Genomic DNA, 17,968 nt, shown 5'->3' with positions numbered 1-17,968 from the left:
CAGGAAAGTCTATAACTGTAAGCAATAATTTACCTTCTACTGTTCACAAATTATTGCTCACGATGACAAAGTTTTCTGTAACCTTATGCCACTTAACTATATTTACATAAACAACAACCTTCACTCAAATCTGCCTTAAGCCCCCTTTTACAGGAAAATTTTCATTTTTTCAAAGATCACGTGACTGTAACAATATACTCACGTTCTCCTAGAGGCGTGACAATAACTTTGTGAGCAATTAAGCTCGTTACAACCAATAAACCCTGTATGATGAGTATTTATCACCAATAATTAAGTTTATATTTTTAATTATAGCAGTAGATAAACTTGCATCTGATCTGAAGATTTCCTATTGATTATCTAGCTTCCGTTGTAGAGAAACAGTACTACATCATAGAAAGTGGAAGTCTGCAAATCGCTAAGGGTTAGTTCAGGAAATACCACGTGTGGTTCTTTGAAATTAATTGGGCTCGACTGAGCAGAAATCAGCATGTAATGAATTATGATTTTCGGGTTAAGGACGTGGTACAAGATTTTTGGGATGGTTATTCCTCTATATGTGTTTAGTCTGAAAAAGACGAGAAGAACTTTGTAAGTAAGTTTGATTTTTAAAAAAAATTAATTTATTATTATATTAACTTAAATAATTGTACTAGAAATGATTGAAATTAAAAAAAAAACTTTATGTAAAAAATTGCCACGTTTTCCTACATCAATTTGCTTTATTTGCTGCATAAATAAATCCAAGTGTACTTGGACAAAAAAATATTTAAAAAGTCCAAAAAGGCAGACATTTTAGCCCTTATTTGTAAAGAAAATTATATTCAGACATAACTGAATGCCACTGTTATTACATAAAAAAAAATCCCCTAACTTTCCATTCGTTTCCAAAATTTTGAAAATAAATAGAATTTTAAAAAAAATTCAAGGCGTTTTAAATTTGAAAATGCTCACAAAAATGCCTCTGAATTTTCAGAGTAATTTGTTTTTTACCCATGCTAATTCTTCCAACTTCATCATTTAATCATAAGTTAATCATATTACATGTATATAGCCATGAAGGGGAAATTAGTAAATCTCAACTTTTCAGGAAATGAGAATAAAACATCTAATTACGAATTTTCTAAGTGAAAACTGATTAACAACGACAACAACAACAACAAATTGGGATAAAAACTATACGAGGGCTGTCCGTAAAGTTCTTGGACAAGCTGAAAATTAAATAAAAGTTGTGTAATTGATAATTATTATTAGCATATTTCTAAACCTTTACTAAATGTGAATTGAAAAATGTAGAATTTAATTCAATTTCAAATGTTTAATTATAATTATGGCTTCCTAATTAGACTTGGAATGGCGACCCGGAGCACCGCAAAAAAAATAATGAAAAAATTATTCATCCCTTTTTAAATTTCATTTGTATTTTATAAAATTCTGCGGAAATCGGGAAAAGTTTTATATCATGAGGTTGACCCAAGTTATCAGATCAAACCTGCAAAATTTGAACGTTCAAAGTTTCAAAATGGCTGAGCAATCAAAGTTAGAACATATTAAGACAGAGTTGGAATTGTTCATAAAAGGGACGTTTCCAGAATAGGTGGAGCAGTGAGCAGTGATAAAATTCTGCGTAGACATCGGAAAAATACCTACAGAGACCAATACATTCTGTAAATACTCGGGAAAACATAGTAAAAGAAGCGGTTTATTAGTATTGAAGAGGCATATAATATTTTGGGACGGAAGGAACAGTTTACAGTATGACATGCGTGAAGAAAATAACCAATCCCTATCGTGACTTTGCCATATTTCCGTAAATAAAATCGTCTTTACAAGGGTGATTGTAGGATATGAGACAGGCATTGTTAAATATTATTTTACGTATGAAACCTGAAAAAGTGACATAAGAAACTTATTGAGTTAAACGGTGACTATGCTGAGAAAAGTTGCATGTACTTGTATTAAGCTTTTGACGTCGGGTAACGTCGAGAATTTTCGTTTTAGTGCTCCGGGTACGAGTGTGTGTCTTTTTTGTATCTGATAAAACTATAAGTATTTGTGATTTGGTTTTGTTGAAAACTTGCATATTTATAAAATGAAACATGAATTTAATGAAAATAATAGTTTCATATATCTTATCAATGTTTGTCAGTAATTATCAATGTTGTCCACGAACTTTACGGACAACCCTCGTGTGTACCCAGGCATTTGAAGAAGAAAATTGATGATTTTTATACTAATATACATTACCTAAGTTTCTTCTAAATTTACTTCAATTATTTTATAATGCATGGTGTATCTATAAGAGCGTTTCTTATCATTACAAAATTTACACAATAAGTCACTTATAATTTATATCATGCCAACAAACTTTTGTAGGCTAGATTAAAGAAAACTGGATTTTTTTACTATAAAATTTGTGCAAAAAATATGGAATACAAATATCAACTTTTTATAAGACCCTTAATTAAGATGCATACAAAGGAAATTGTTGCCTGTACAAAATGCAAGCTTCATTTTGAGACTTTTTGAGTTAAAACATTTGAAGTGTTATCCTTCCGGGCTAAGGGGCAAATATCTTTAAGATAATATTTGGACCCTTGTAGGCTGATTAAGATGAAAGAAAAGACTATTATACTATTAAAGTTTAATAAAAGAGACATACATATATATTGTATAACGTGATGTCATGCTTTTAATTCTAAAAAAATCACTCATAAACAGCAAATTTTAAAAGAATTCCTCACTAATACGTTCAACTTTGCTTTGTTTTGGTGAATACTCAAGTTCAAAATTCTACACACTGTTTTAAGTTAACAGTTTCTAGGTATAAATATACATGTACAGTGATTTTTCCCCACGGAAATTACATTTCTATTAAATTGCTATTTGTCTTCTTTTTATAAAAATTAATAATTGCATGCATAAATTTGATTGTTTACCGGTATCCTTGAAGTGATATTGATTGATCGATTGACTGCATGTTGCTTTACGTCCCACTCGAGAATTTTTCACTCATAAAGAGACGCCACTATATATCAGTGAAGAACTTCAAATATAGACCCAGGACTATTGAGCAGTGAGGGATCTTCATTGTGAGTGAGGGGTCCTTATTGTGCTACTGCCAGTGACACGGGGCCTCGGTTTTTTAGCTCTCATCCAACTTTCACTTCATTAAGTTCAAAGTGCAGAGCGCTTGGCGAAGGTTCCGAACAGTTTGTAGTTATTTTTTTACGACTTAGGTCAGTCGCGGTCGAGATTCAAACACAAGACCTTCCTCCTTGAAGGTATAAGGGCAAAATTTCATTAAACTGCGCCATGTAATCTATCGTCCAAATCTTTCTGATGGTTTACAACTCGAATCTAAAGTTCCAGATAAACAACCGAATTCAAAGACCCTCATCTCATTGTCTTATGGGTTGGGATGTATTTATCTGTTGTACTTATTGTTACTGTATTGATAATGAGTCCTTTTTTCTGCCTTTAACATTTTTTTGAATTAATAAAATTAAAGGCCTTCAATAAATTTCTTAAAACTACAAGAAACTTCATCGCGAAATGATGACTTTGAACAAAACTGTCGATATTCTTGTTTCGTCAATTTGTTTGTCAATAGCTTGCCTCCTTTTGAGAAATTGTTCTCAAGATAATCAATATATTATAACATTTGATTTAGTCATTTACAAAGGTATTAGTTACCGGTATCATTTTTAATCGAAGTTTGCTCCCGCGATTCAATACAGTAACAATAAGTAACGTGTTACGGGGACGATATATAAGTTTTCATATTTCAAAATATAACACCCTGAATCTCAGGCTCCCTTGTAAAAAAGGTCCTTAGTTTGTACTTCTTGGCACGTTATGTAAAGCCTACTAAACGGTACAGAGGACCCAGGGCTGCTTAATTAAATCTGTGTCCAGTAATTGTTAATGGTATGATCATAAAACAAATAACGGGAAGGAAAACTGTTATGTTCTCAAATGTTTATAGCAGGTTTTAATCCTATAAACGCTGCTTATAAGACTATAATCGCCGAGAAAAGATCCAAACCAACTCTTGACACTTGGAGGACGTAAAAACGATGCAATAACGATGGTCTGGGGATGATTCGTCTTTACCGATTCTCAGTAAAGGAAAAATCCCCATGCATTTATGCCGTATTAACGTAGATTTAACCTTTCTGGTCCCCATTAACTTTCACCCACTAAATGGCGCAATGTCAAGACTTTTTTCGGTAATCATTTAGTATGCATTAAAAAATAATTTATCCATAGGAAAAAGTACCAGCTTCTGGTAATTAGTCTTGATATCACTGGATTCAATGCGCATTTTGTCGTCACACATGTATATTGATATGTTAATTATCGTTTTGGGGTTACATGTGGTAAAAAGGGAGAACTTGTGAAATAAAGTGGTAATTGTTGTCTATAATGACGGTATCTGAGAACCAGATATTTTACTGACTGTACCATATCAAAAACTCCTTTGTTTACCGATACATCTGTTGTTGGGGGTAAATAAGATTCAGAAGAAACAGTTATTTCCAAAAGGACCAAGTATGTACGAAAGATCATTGGCAAGATAGAATGTTGCGATATCGAAGACAGACTGGACATGTAAATATTCAGATAAAAGGTATGTCAACTGCTTTAAATCCCTGGTTAGTAACTTTGGTTACTATTGTTTGGGATGAATTTATATTTAAATTAATATTGCATCTTAAGGACACTCTTAAAGGAACCATAACTCTGTGAAAATTTTATTTATTTGAAAAAAGGCTCAAAATGAAGCTTAATTGGACTTGAAATTTTTTCGTGCAATAATTTTCATGTTATTTGTAATGTCGTTCTCTGTATTATGGATCAAAGTTGTGTTCAGTAGTTAAGAAGCCAAACATTTCTGTAGTGTATGGGTCAACATAAACAACTTCATGAAAGTTTTAATTTCGTAAGCATTTCTAGTAACTACCTACAAAATAGCCTGCTGAATTGTTGGGTGTACCGAATTTTTTCAACGCAGTAATTTTTTAATATAAAATTTAACAGTTTAAGCTGAGAAAACAACGGCTTTATGCTTTCCAAATAAAAGTTTAATTAATTCCAAGTTAATGTTAAACAAAGTCTTAAGGACTTTCTGAACTAATTTAAATTTATTACAAGCAAATTCAAAGAATTCTGGTCAACTGCTTTCGGTGTCTTTGTGGGTGAGATGACATTATTTATGACATACGAGGGTTGATCCAAAAAGTTTGTGGAATTCCTTCATATTTTATTTATTTATAAGTGATATTGATTGAAAATTACAAATAAGAATATAGACACTTGTTGAATATTTAAAATAAAAAACATTTTAAATACTTATAATAGTAAACGGTTGTTTGAAAATGCGGGGAGACATTCACGCGTTTATTATAATTTTAATTCTAAAACCGCCCTATGTGTCATTATGTCATTATTACGATTGCTTGACCTTTTAAAATAAACCTTTGTGTGAGAGTTTTACTGATTTTACTGGATATTTAGTGAATTAGTTGATGATTTATTGTCCATCTTTAAGTTGTTAGACAGCGTCAAATTTTGGTCAGGTCATACGTTTTGTGAAAATCCCATGACCACTCTATAAACGCGTATATTATTGACATAGTCTGGGGAAAATACATTTAGTTACTGGTTGCCCAGTGGCATAAGAAAATTAAGAAAAATTGAAATTCCCTGGACGTTGATTAAAGGTGTGGCGGCCTTTTGGAGGTTCTGTTTTAAGTGTTCATCCCCTAGACAAATTAAAAACGCTAATGGACGCTGTCGGCTGACGTGCTGTTCTTTTGACATTGCTACTGAAATTAGAACATCATATGGAAAGATGGGGAGTTTTTTGAAATATGAGTGAATAATGAAGATAAGTTGGTGCGAGAGGATACCCAGGCTATTTTGAGAAAAAAAATGGAGAAAAGGGAAACATTTTGTAGAATTACGTATTTGAATCGGACATTAGGCTTAGATGCTTCTATAACGTGTCGTGACATACCTAACTTGACGTAACATCGAAGTCTCCCCCGGGTTTCACAACTAAGCTTGTGTGACCTCATTGGTAATTGGAATGTGGTTAAATTTTCCAATATTGTTGCATTATGACTCTATATTATAAATATGCATATTGTTTGCTTTCATCAAATCACGATAAAATTTTAGAAAGAAATCCCACGAACTTTTGGATCAACCCTCGTATTGTGTCAAATATAAACGCCCTATCATTTGTTATGTAAGAATTATCACTAAAGTTGAATTTCTTAAAAATAAGGTCAATCGTCTAGGTCAAGGGGTCAGAAATCATAGGAAGCTCGGAAATATCTTGTCACAAGTAACGCACATGTCAAAGAATATGGAAGCCCTTTTTCTTCTCAATATAAGGAACACCATATGTTTGTGAAACACTGATGATCCCATATGGCAACCTAGCGAGATTAAACTTTTCATAAATGCAAATTAAATATATTGATACCCAAGTAAGGTCTTCAATTCTTCATACAAGAAATACGATCGTGAAATATGAAAGCCCTAGCACCACCTTTTCAAGAGCTATGGCCAAGGATAAGTTTTTGAAAGGTAGATCCAAATTTAAGGTCAAAGGGTCAAAGTTGTTGGTTTCTTAAGAAAGGTCTTCTCACAAGTATTACATTATTACATATGTGAAGTATGAAAGCCCTAACCCTTACTGATCAAATGTTAGGACTAATTTTTTTTTAAAGTAGGTAAATCTTTAAGGTCAAGGTCTAAAGGTCAAAGTTGTTGGTAACCAATGGATGATCTTGTCACAAAGATTACATATGTGAAGTTTGAAAGTCCTAGCACCAACATTTCAAAAGTTATGGCAAAAGTAAAAGTTTGGAATTTTGCTGTAAAAGCGCGCTAAACTCCAAGGTCAAGAGGTCAGATTTGGTGGTACTTGTCTTGTCACAAGAAATACACCTGTGAAATATGAAAGCCATAGTCCCACCTAGTCAAAAGTTAAGGACAAGGTTAAAGTTTTTGCGGACAAACAGACAGACGGACGGACAGGGCAAAAACTATATACCCCCGAAACTTCGTTTACGGGGGCATAAAAATATAAAATAATTTTTTAAATAAAAAATATAGGATACACAGGCAAAAGTGGCCCGCATAAATTTTATTAAATTGGAATTGAAATTTATTCGTGCAATGATGTTATTTGTAATTTCATGCTCTGTAACGTAAAAATGACACATGATATTGATCAAAAACTTAACGAGATTTTGACAGAGCTTTGAAAGTGAATTTTTCATTCAGAGCACGTTGCATAAATATTGTGCAAAGAAAAATTCAATGAAAATTCTTTAAAAGAAACAAAAATTAGATATAAGGAAGCGTTTCCTGCTCGTTGGAGACTTTGGTGTTCCACAGTCAAGGATATAGGTCATGGAACAATCACTTTACATAACGTCTACCTGATCTAATTATAGCTCCAGGTCACATACCCATCAACAGTAGTGTTTTACATAATGTTGTGTATATTACATTCTTTAATTACCCATATATCATACACATTACAATATATATTGCGCACACGAATTGTTTATTGAGTGAATACTATTCAGTTCTGGAATGGGAAAACACGGGTGTCAGATAGTTCATTCAAATGAGCCGACGGAAGTCCAAACCTTTATGGCGTTGTTTAAGTTTTTAAGAACATGAATGGTATTGTTACATTATATATATAATCATTTTAATTATTTTCTAACGCGTCGTATTCCATACATATTGTTTCTAATATCCGGTTCATTCTACTCGCCATGATAAGAAATTGACTGATTTTCTCTTTTTAAAAATAATGTTCACATATTTCTCTAGAGCCAAAAAAAAAGATAGGTTAAGGAAATATTCTTTCCAAACCTAAAGAGGCAGTTATAGAAAAATAATAAAAGATTCGAGGCAGGGTATAAACAGAATAGGGAAGTTTAAAGGCAGGGGTAGAAAAAGAATATGGAATTCAAAGGCAGGTGAAAAAAAAGTAAAGAATCCAAAGGCAGTGGAATAAAAAGAATAAAGGCTTCAAGGCAGGGGTATAAAAAGAGCTGGGGACTTAAGGCACGGGTGTAAAAAGAAATGGAATTCAAGTGCACGGGAATAAGAAAAAAATAAGGAATTTAAAGGCAGGGGAATATAAAGAGCAAAGGTTCAAGGTAGGGGTATACAAAAAAGTGGAGAACTCAAAGGCAGTGGTATAAAAAGAGTAAGGAATATAAAGGCAGTGGTATAAAAATAGTAAGGATATAAAGGCAGGGTAAAAAAGAATGTGAAACTCAAGAGCAGGGATATGAAAAGAATGTGGAACTCAAAGGCAGGAATATAGAAATAATGGGGAATACATACGCATGGGTACTAGTATAAAAAAAAAGTGAGGACCTCAAAGGCAGGGGTATAAAAATAGTGGGGAATTTAAAGGCAGTAGTATAAAAAACATACTGAATTCAAGGCAGGTGTATTAAAAAAGAGTGAGGTCTCTGGACTGAGTTAATTATAGAGAGTAAGAATATCAACGACAGGGGTATAAAAGGTGCTAGGTATTCAAAAGGCTGGGGGGAAATTAATGTATTCAATACAACAAATTCCCAGTCTTTCTTTTTTGTGTATATGCTCCTGCTTTGGTCTTTTTTGTTGTTGTTTATTGTTCTTCTTTAGAATTGCATTTGTAATTACTTGGAAATAAACTTTTATTTATTCACTGAAAGGAAAACCTAGTGAATTTAACTATTGTGTTTCGTAAAGCGTTGGTCGTGATTAGTAAACTTTCAGTTTACTGGTTAAGTAGTTAGTATATATACTTCCTAGTGAAAGTCAATTGCAAAATTTACTAATTTTATCTTGAAATATACCAATATCTGGTAAAACTACTATTAAGGTAGTGATTGTATGGACAGTGAATCTACTAGTTTTCTTTGTGACTTTTACTAGTTATTTTTTTACAGTGTTATACACTATGATGGACAGTTTTTTTTATTATAATCTCTCTCTCTCTCTCTCTCTCTCTCCAAAGAACTTTCATTGAATTTTTCTTTGCACAATATTTATGCAATATGCTCTGAATGAAAAATTCATTTCAAAGCTATGTCAAAATCTCTTTCTCTCAAAATAGCACAAGCAATGAAAAAGTATTCTAAAAACTGTGTCAGTAAAACCTTAATTAATAAAAAGTAAGCCATTTATCTGGTGCCTGCTTTATTTTTTTGACTAACAAGACGAAGTAAAAAATGTGCTAGGACCTGCTGCGACAGAGCCCTGAAGTGCAGCATGCAGTTGACGTGTCGTTTACGGTAGAGATTGTGGCTGGCCTCCCGATGATTAAACATGTCAATTTTTCGGAACACCTTCTTCTACACAATTAAACACATTAAAACGACATCATTTGTTTATTTGAATAATCAATTTATGTAAAAAAGTTTATTCGTTCCTTGTAACTGAAAACCCCCCACAAAATTTATCTTTGACGAATTAAAAAAAGTTTTTATTTTTTTTTAAATGATTGGAAACCAGGTAATGGCACACATTTGGGTCATGGACATTGAATAAAACCCATGACACAAATTGTGCTCCTTTTTTAGCTGACCTGTTCTTGTATTTCTATGAAGCAGAATTTATTTTTAAAACTTTTACATCATAAAAAGAAAACACTTGCTGTAGCCTTCTTATATCAATTATCAATTAACTATACACTCAAATGCCGATTCGATATATCCCCGTGAACTAGAAATAAAAGACACAGCAGTATTTGCCTCATCAGTTTCATGAGGTTTATCTTACTTTAGACGATAAAGGCCAAATATCAACTAAATGGCATGTTTTCAGTTTTTCCAGTTTTAATTTTCCTAATATTTGTAGTCTTTTGAGAAAAAAGAAGACTAAACAAATGACCTTATATCATCAAAAAGTTTCCTACAGTTTAAGTAAGATAAATGATACCGGCATAAGTCAGAGATTTCTTCGTGGAACTGAGGCCCGACAATCTCTGAATAATAAGCTGAGTGTGATAAATAGCCCCTGTTACAGTGGCGGAGAGGGAAATCGGTGAATCGGCTCAGTCTGAGAAAGGTGTGAAAGGAAAACGAGATAGTCGATAGTCCCTTACTTCTACATTACTCCATTTTATACAGCATTACAAAAGTGTGCTTGACTTCCAGAGCAATTCTTCAAAGTTAAGAAAAATGACACCAATTTATCATTGTAATATTTCATTAAGAAACTTGGAATTGTTTGGCGTTTTTATCGGCCACTTGACATGGTTATCATGGAGATTTTGAAAGTTTCCGAAAATGGAGAAATAAAGTTGCATTATTCATCCAAAGTGTAAAAAAAACTTGGTATTACAGATCAGAGATTGAAGATAGTTCAAACCGCCTAGGAATGTGCGGGTACTGATTTCAAGTTATAAAGAATAATACGAAAACTAATAATTAACAAGAAATTGCTTTTTAATGTATTTTGATAATATGGCTATCAAAAATAAACATTTATGTATTCAACCCTACTATAACTTTTATCCGAAACTATTAAAGAATTATAAACTATAGGTGTAGGTAATATGAGCATTGAGCTCACTAAATGACACCATCGCCTCCCACACCATTATAATGGCAAAGTCAATGTTTTGTCCTGGGAGACCCGAAATAAGTGTCAGATCAAAAAGTTAAGATAGGTGGTGCACAATGACATTTTGTAATAAAGAATCTGTGAAAGTATCATAAATTTTATTCAGTGGTATAGGAGGAGTTGCGGATAAGAGATGGGTACCCTTCAATGTTATGGCGGGAATGGCAGTATCCATGTTTTGCTAAGGGGAAATCCGAATTATTTGTCAGATCAAAAAGTAAAATAGGAGGTCACAAAGGCACTATGTAACAAAGATTCTGTGAAAGTCTCATGAAAATTCATTCAGTGGTATAAGAGGAGTTGCGGATAAGAGATGATTCCCTCTGTACTAAATGGTGACGTTTCTATAATATATGCGTGAAAAAAAATTCTCGAATGGGATGTTAAACAACATTCCATCTTTATATGTAATGATTCAAAGTCAAATGACAAGTCCACCTCTTAAAGCCGATAATTTGTCGTTTTAGCTCTTTTTTCTGTGTTAATTGACAGCTGACTATCACTAATAAATATAGAACTGGTTATCATAAAACGATTAATTGTGATTAGCGATTAGGAACCAGACAAACCACAATCGGGTGACAATGCTTGTTATGTAATTTGATGGCAACTAGTTTCGATTTACAACGATATACGTGGGTGTTTTGGAACATCAGTATCTAAAAATAAACAAAGAATACATGTATCGTATTTCTAATTATATAAATTGGTTTTCGGGTACTCTATAAGTGAAACAAAGATAGGGCCAGATCCTAGAAACAAATGTCCTCAGACATGAAGTACATTCTTACCAGATTGTTCAGTCAGTTTAGAGCATCAAATTGTATTTCTCACTATATAAGCAGATATTTCCATTGTTTTAAGAACATTAAAGTATTTCTAGTTTTTTGAAAAAATGAACAATAGCAAAAACATATTTTTTATTATAATTTCAAAATAACTTCTTGTAATTGAAAAATAGAAAGCTCATCTCTTCAACAAAGATAAAAGTTGTAGGTACTTCTTTTGAGAGGTTTCAAATTATTGTCATTAAATTAACTTGTTTTTCTTTTTTTGAAAACATGTATCAACATTTTCATACAAATACTCCTTTAAATAATCAGTCTTTTGCGCCTTATTTACCCATGAAAACACTTTTTCTTAAAGAGGGTCCACATTTTTTCTTTCATTTTTTTTAAAAGAAATACAATTAGAAGATATCTAAAATTTGTGATTTTTCATGTTGACAGAGTTCTTTTTTTCTACTGATAAGGATTTAATCGTGTTTTGTTGAAGCAAAAAGGAAGGAAAGGTATTAAAACAGATGTTGTCAGTGCAGAAAAATCGTTGATAGAAAATATTTGTGAATTATCTTAAGCACAAAGGTCAATATGTCATTTCATATACCTATGAAATGAAATGTGTGGAGATAACGAACAGTTTTCGAGCTCAAAAGTCCATTAAAAATTACAAAATAGGAGTGGAGAAAACGCGGACCTCCAAAACATCAGAGGTGGACTCAGGTGCCACGGAAAAGTGAGCATCCCCTGCCGTCCGGTCCCACTCGTTGTGCGATTCTTGTCATAATCGGGAAATAACGGAAAAATCCGTCGTCAATTCAGTGTATAAATAATGGACTAACAATTAGTATTCAAAACGTCAGTCAGCATTTGACTTTATTATAAATTGTATTTGCTTACAAGGTCATTGTATCGACCATTGAACTTATGAAATGATGGTTTTTAATAATCGAGACTGCACTTATTCTTGCTTCAGCAACTTGTTTGTCGATTTATCACTTCGTTTTAAAAATTTCTCACACGCAGAACATGCTCTTGCGTAACGAATCAACTGACAGACGTAAACCCCGTATGCAATTATGAAGGTATATTGCTGCACGAGTAAGGGAAGATGACGACTGAAAAGTTTAAAACTTCTAAAATAATATTTTCTCTATGATATTACGACTTATATTTAATAGCATTTCACACAAAAATTAATTAAAAATCTTATTTCATTTTAAAATTATTAAAACTTCAAATTTTTTGGCGGGTTTGATTGACACATCCTTGCACTTTCACAAATTTTAATTTTATTTTTAATACTTAGGAAAAGTGGCAATCTTGTCGTGTATAAGTGAAAAATATTAATACTATAATCCAGAAAATTCAAAGTAGACATGTTCGAAAGCAGAACAAACACACAATATATTGTCAGTCCGTGCAGTTGTGGTGAGCAGACTTTGACGATTGAACGCACCCGGTGAATCGTAAACATCAACAATAAAAGAGCTCGTGCCCTGTTTACAAAAACTGTGTACATAACACGAGTGTGATCGATTTGCTAAACTCACTTAGCTCGGAATGACCATTCTTGTGAAGGAATTTTGCTTTCTAACATTTCTACTCTAAATGAAATTGTTTTTCTAGATTAAAGTTTTAATATTTCTCATTAATACACAACAAGATTGCCACTTTTCCTAAGGATTAAGAATAAAGTTAAAATTTGTGAAAGTGCAAGGATGTGTCAATCAAACCCGCCAAAAAATTTGAAGTTTTAATAACTTTTAAATGAAATAAGATTTTTAATTAATTTTTGTGTGAAATGCTATTAAAATATATAATTCTTGATATTATACAGAAAATATTAACTTCTAATATGTGTCCAAGTACCTTTAACTCTTTAACATCTTGTTCGTCATAAAGCTTTGTTGTTAGATAACCATTAACGTCTTTTACAAGTAAAAGATCCAAATATGAAACAGATGTGTCAGACTCTGTGGTATCTTTTATTCAAGCTCACCGGGATATATCGTATCGACATAAGAATGGAAATTATCATTGTTAATTGACAATAAGTCGTCGATATATGTCTATATATCATGGTGAAGGCCGCAACAAGTGTTTTCTTCTTTTCTATGCCTTTCGATAAGATTTTTTACTAATAATCGTATCCTATCAGGTCGTCAATTTTCTCATAGTCTTTCTCACTCAAAGTCTGCGTTTATCATTTTTACAGGAATACTGTAGATCACTTAATTTTCGCGACACCTTATTTTCGCGAGAGTCATTGAAAATTGATTAGCGAGACAAATTTTCACGAATTGTGGTTATTGCTCTGTATAATCTTAAGGAATACTATTATACGCGAGAATTAAATTTTCGCGAGCATATTGTCTCGCGTAATTACGCAAAAATAAAGTTCAGGTGAATAAAAAGTGATTTACAGTACATTTTCTGGGTTTTTTTTCAATTGAATTTTATGAGGCACCGTTTTAATATTTTTAGATGTTTTCTGATATCAAAAATGATTTTCTGTCATAAGATTTTGAAATTCTTTATATTTAAATAATGAACAGTTCTGAATTTCCTGATATTTTAAAATCGAATAATTGATATCACAATCGAATAATTGACTTCTGGCACTGCGAGAAGGTTTTTTTTTTTTATATTTTAATCGATTTTTTTAAAGAACGAGGGCGCGCTTTTGATTGGCATTCGGCAGGAGTCTGGGCGTAATTGAAAAGTGAAAATTTTATCGATATGTCACATGACATTTTAGCATTTTTTTATTTATCGGGTTCCTGTGCAACAGGAAAGGAAAATATTTTCCCAAAATTGAAATTTGATTTGCTATAAAATAACTTCAAAATTGGGCAGTTCAGACATTTGGTACAAAATGGTACATTTTTGAACACGTTTTTCTAAAATTTTTCCATGATTTTTAAACGTTATTTGTGTGTATTTTAATTCAAATAAACAATACACATTTTTTAAAAATGGAGAGAAGCTTCCAAATGAGTGAATGTGGTGCTTCTTTGTCCTTTTAAAATCACCTGTATCTGCGTGGCGGTGATAGCTCAGTAAGTTGGGCTATCTGTTCAGTGCACTAGAAGCGAAAAGTTGTTTGGTTCGAGTCTTGCATGGGGCGTTAATTTTTTTTTTCATGCAAACAACCATTTATTTTGTCAGTTTCGTTTTATGTACTGATGTATTGAAATTTTGAATTAGATAAATTTTGGTTCAGTTTGATTCTCGAGTGAAATCAGTTCCAATCTTCTATTCTATAATGTACATATACATGTATCATGCATCTATGCATGAAATATTTTAGGTGTTTATTTTTGTGAAACATTACTATGTTATGGTACCCCTTGGAAAAACGGACATAAATGTTACAATCTCACAAAGTCTTTCAAACGAAATGAAAAAAACCCACCTGTGGACGTGTTTGTAAAATCTGACCAACTATGTTCAGCCAACCAAATCATGGACATTTAAACTATAAATGTTTCGTACAAATGATTCCTGCAGATCACACGCCAAATGCGCCCATCTTCTTTGATTTATTGAAACTTAGTCATTAAAACGTTTACCAAATTTGTTTATTATAAATCAAATTCAAAAGGTTATGTCAAAAGTCTTCGTATTTTTTAAATGACTTTTCATAATTATAATACATGTAACATTGACTTTGGAAATAATTTTCTGGCTTTAAAAAGGTAGCAACACGGATGCCATCATGGCGTAATGAAATATCAGAAACACTAAAGAAATCAGCATTGCATAAGTTTTTTACGATACAAAATTATAGGCAATGAAAATGTTCCAGAAAAATGTTATTAAAAAAAGAGATCTATTTTGTAATAGGGTATTATTTGAAGATAACGAATAGTATTCAAGCTCAGAAGTCCATTCAAACAATACAAACCAGTAGCAAAGGAAACACCAATCTAATTCAAACATATGTCGCTTCGTGAAAGCGACATATCAAATCAGATGAAAGGTCAATTTTAATTAAACGCACGGACCTCCAAAACATCAGAGGTGGGTTCAGGTTCCAAGGAGGAGTGAGCATCCTATTCCGACCGGTCACATCCGCTGTGTGCTCCTTGTCATGATCTTGGAAGTGTGAACATCCCCTGTCTGGTGGTGGGATCAGGTGCCATGGAGGAGTGAGCATCGCTGTCGACTGGTCACAACCGCTTTATGCCTATGACACATTCAAAGTCAGTTTATTGTAATTTCCTTGTCAATTGTTTAAGTTTCCCGTTATTAGCAGATATATTTTTGTATTCACATGGAGCAGAATTTGTCCAAAATCTTATACGTGGAAAGAAGAAAACATTTGCTGTGGCCTTCAACTCGTCATTTAGATATATCGACGAGGTATTATCAATTAACAATGGGCATTTTCATTCTTATGTCGATACGATATATCCTGGTGAGCTTGAAAATAGATACCACAGAGTCTGATATATCTGTTTATATTAATTTGGATCTTTAACTAGAAAAAAGACATTAATGGAATACTATTCGTTATCTCGACATATTTCATTTTAAAACCTAAGTCTTTCTGTAAAACACATGTATTGTGACAATTAATTAGACAGTACACTTTTAAAATGGAACAAAAATAGAGAAGACAGAAAATAAAGTATATCCTCCAAACAACCAAGAGAAGATCGATTTCAGACATTTTTTGCTACCTTCTTGTTTTTTAAACTCCACGGGTTGTTGTGTGAATTTGACGATCGTAGTAAATATTTTGAATATTACATTCCTGAGAAAAGGTACAAACACGAGTAGTGTTTTTGATGTTACATGACGTCATGACATTTTCACGCAAACAAAATAGGATGTAATGACACGCAGATATTAGCAGCTCGTTACTCCTACAGTAAGCGTCATGAATGGATGCTTGTAGAACCAAACTTCCATTTCACCCCATCATGCAATCCGGAAACCATTGCTTCACTAATGACATTTCTCAAGTGAGTAGGTTTTAATTTCTTTTTTACATCTATTATTTTCATTAATCCAACACAGTTTATTGAAGGAATGAAGCTTTTTTTTCAACTTTTGTTATACGATATAACATAACTTGGGACAGTTTACGCTTTATAAACCGCGAAGACAATGACACAATTTTTCCTCCGGAAAAGGTTTCAAATTTAGCATATTTTAAAAGTAATGTCAAGCGGAGTAATACGTTTTTGACGTGACTTAATGTGACATAGGCAAGTTATGTTATACAAATGGATTAAATCTTTTATCCAATCAAATGACGTGTTACAACTAAAATTAAATTATATCTTTATACAAGAAAGAGTGTTGAATATCTACTTTCAGGATTGTCAAGTTTTTTTTGAAATTCAACAAAGTGTTTCTCGTATAAGCACATCATGTGAGACAACCTTTCCAAAATCCATGCATATTTGACAAACCTATTCATTTTAAGTTACAGAAGTATATTACTAGAATAAGGTTTTCTTACCATAACTTAAGTATAGAAACAGGAAGATATAATAAAATTGAGAGAAGATATATGTCAATTTTGTAGTGATCACTGTGTAGAAAATGAATTTCATTTTTGGCTTGAATGTCTTGTTTATGAATCTTTACGAAAAAAAATATCAAACCATATTATTTCAGATTTCCAAATATGTACAAGCTTATTCAGCTTTCATGATGTATGTGTTTCAAATGGATGAGGAAAACTTATTCTTCGCCCAATGGAATTAAGAAATAATGAATAATTTAATCTATATGTATACTCGTACATGCATTAGGTGTCATAGTTATTATACTCCTCTAATACAACTGAATGAAATTTAATGAAATTTTCACAGAATCTTTGTTACAGTGTCTATTGTACACCTCCTAATTTACTTTTTGATCGGACACATATTCTCCCATAGCAAAATATGGACACTGCCATTCTTTCTATAATATTGAAGGGCCCGCCGAAATATGGCTGAAATATTGCCGACTTGGCGTTAAACAATATAAAATCAATCAATCAATAATATTGAAGGGTATCCATCTTTTATCCGCAACTCCTCTTACACCACAGAATGAAATTTCATGAGACTTTCACAGAATCTTTGTTACAATAGTGCCATTCTGCACCTCTTATTTTACCTTTTGATCAGACATATATTTAGGGTTTCCCATTGCAAAATATGGACACTGCATTCTTAAAAGGGTATCCATCTCTTATCCGTAACTCCTCCTATGCCATTGATTAAAATTTAATGATACTTTCAGAGATTCTTTAATACATAACGCCATTGTGAATCTCCTATTTATTTCTTGATCTAACACTTGGTCTATTTCTTGTCTCCCAGAGATACATAGACTTTGTCATTATAATGGTATGGGAGGCAAGGGGTATCACTTAGTGAGCACGCTGCTCACAGTACCTTTAAGTTCACATGTATTAATGGAGAATTTAGAATACATTCTGTAATTGTTGGTGTTGAGCAGCGTGGCTTTAAATTATTCAATATCTAAAATTGATATATTTTAATACATATTTTTTTATTTTA

General features: G+C 32.4%; 1 protein-coding gene across 1 annotated transcript in view; it reads left to right on the top strand.

The window, feature by feature from the left end:
* The first annotated feature begins 519 nt into the window (after positions 1-519).
* Positions 520-17,968, top strand: part of LOC134244797 (carboxypeptidase B-like) — a 33,358-nt gene continuing 15,909 nt past the window's right edge. Inside the window, exon 1 of the mRNA XM_062727040.1 lies at positions 520-595. The gene's annotated coding sequence lies outside the window, so the exon portion shown is untranslated. The remainder of the gene's footprint in view (positions 596-17,968) is intronic.

This window comes from Saccostrea cucullata, unplaced genomic scaffold (genome assembly GCF_032062105.1).
Source record: "Saccostrea cucullata isolate Sc308-1 unplaced genomic scaffold, CSIRO_AGI_Scuc_v1 ctg249, whole genome shotgun sequence".
NCBI classification, from domain to species: Eukaryota; Metazoa; Mollusca; class Bivalvia; order Ostreida; family Ostreidae; genus Saccostrea; species Saccostrea cuccullata.
This window is presented reverse-complemented; position numbering and strand designations above follow the sequence as displayed.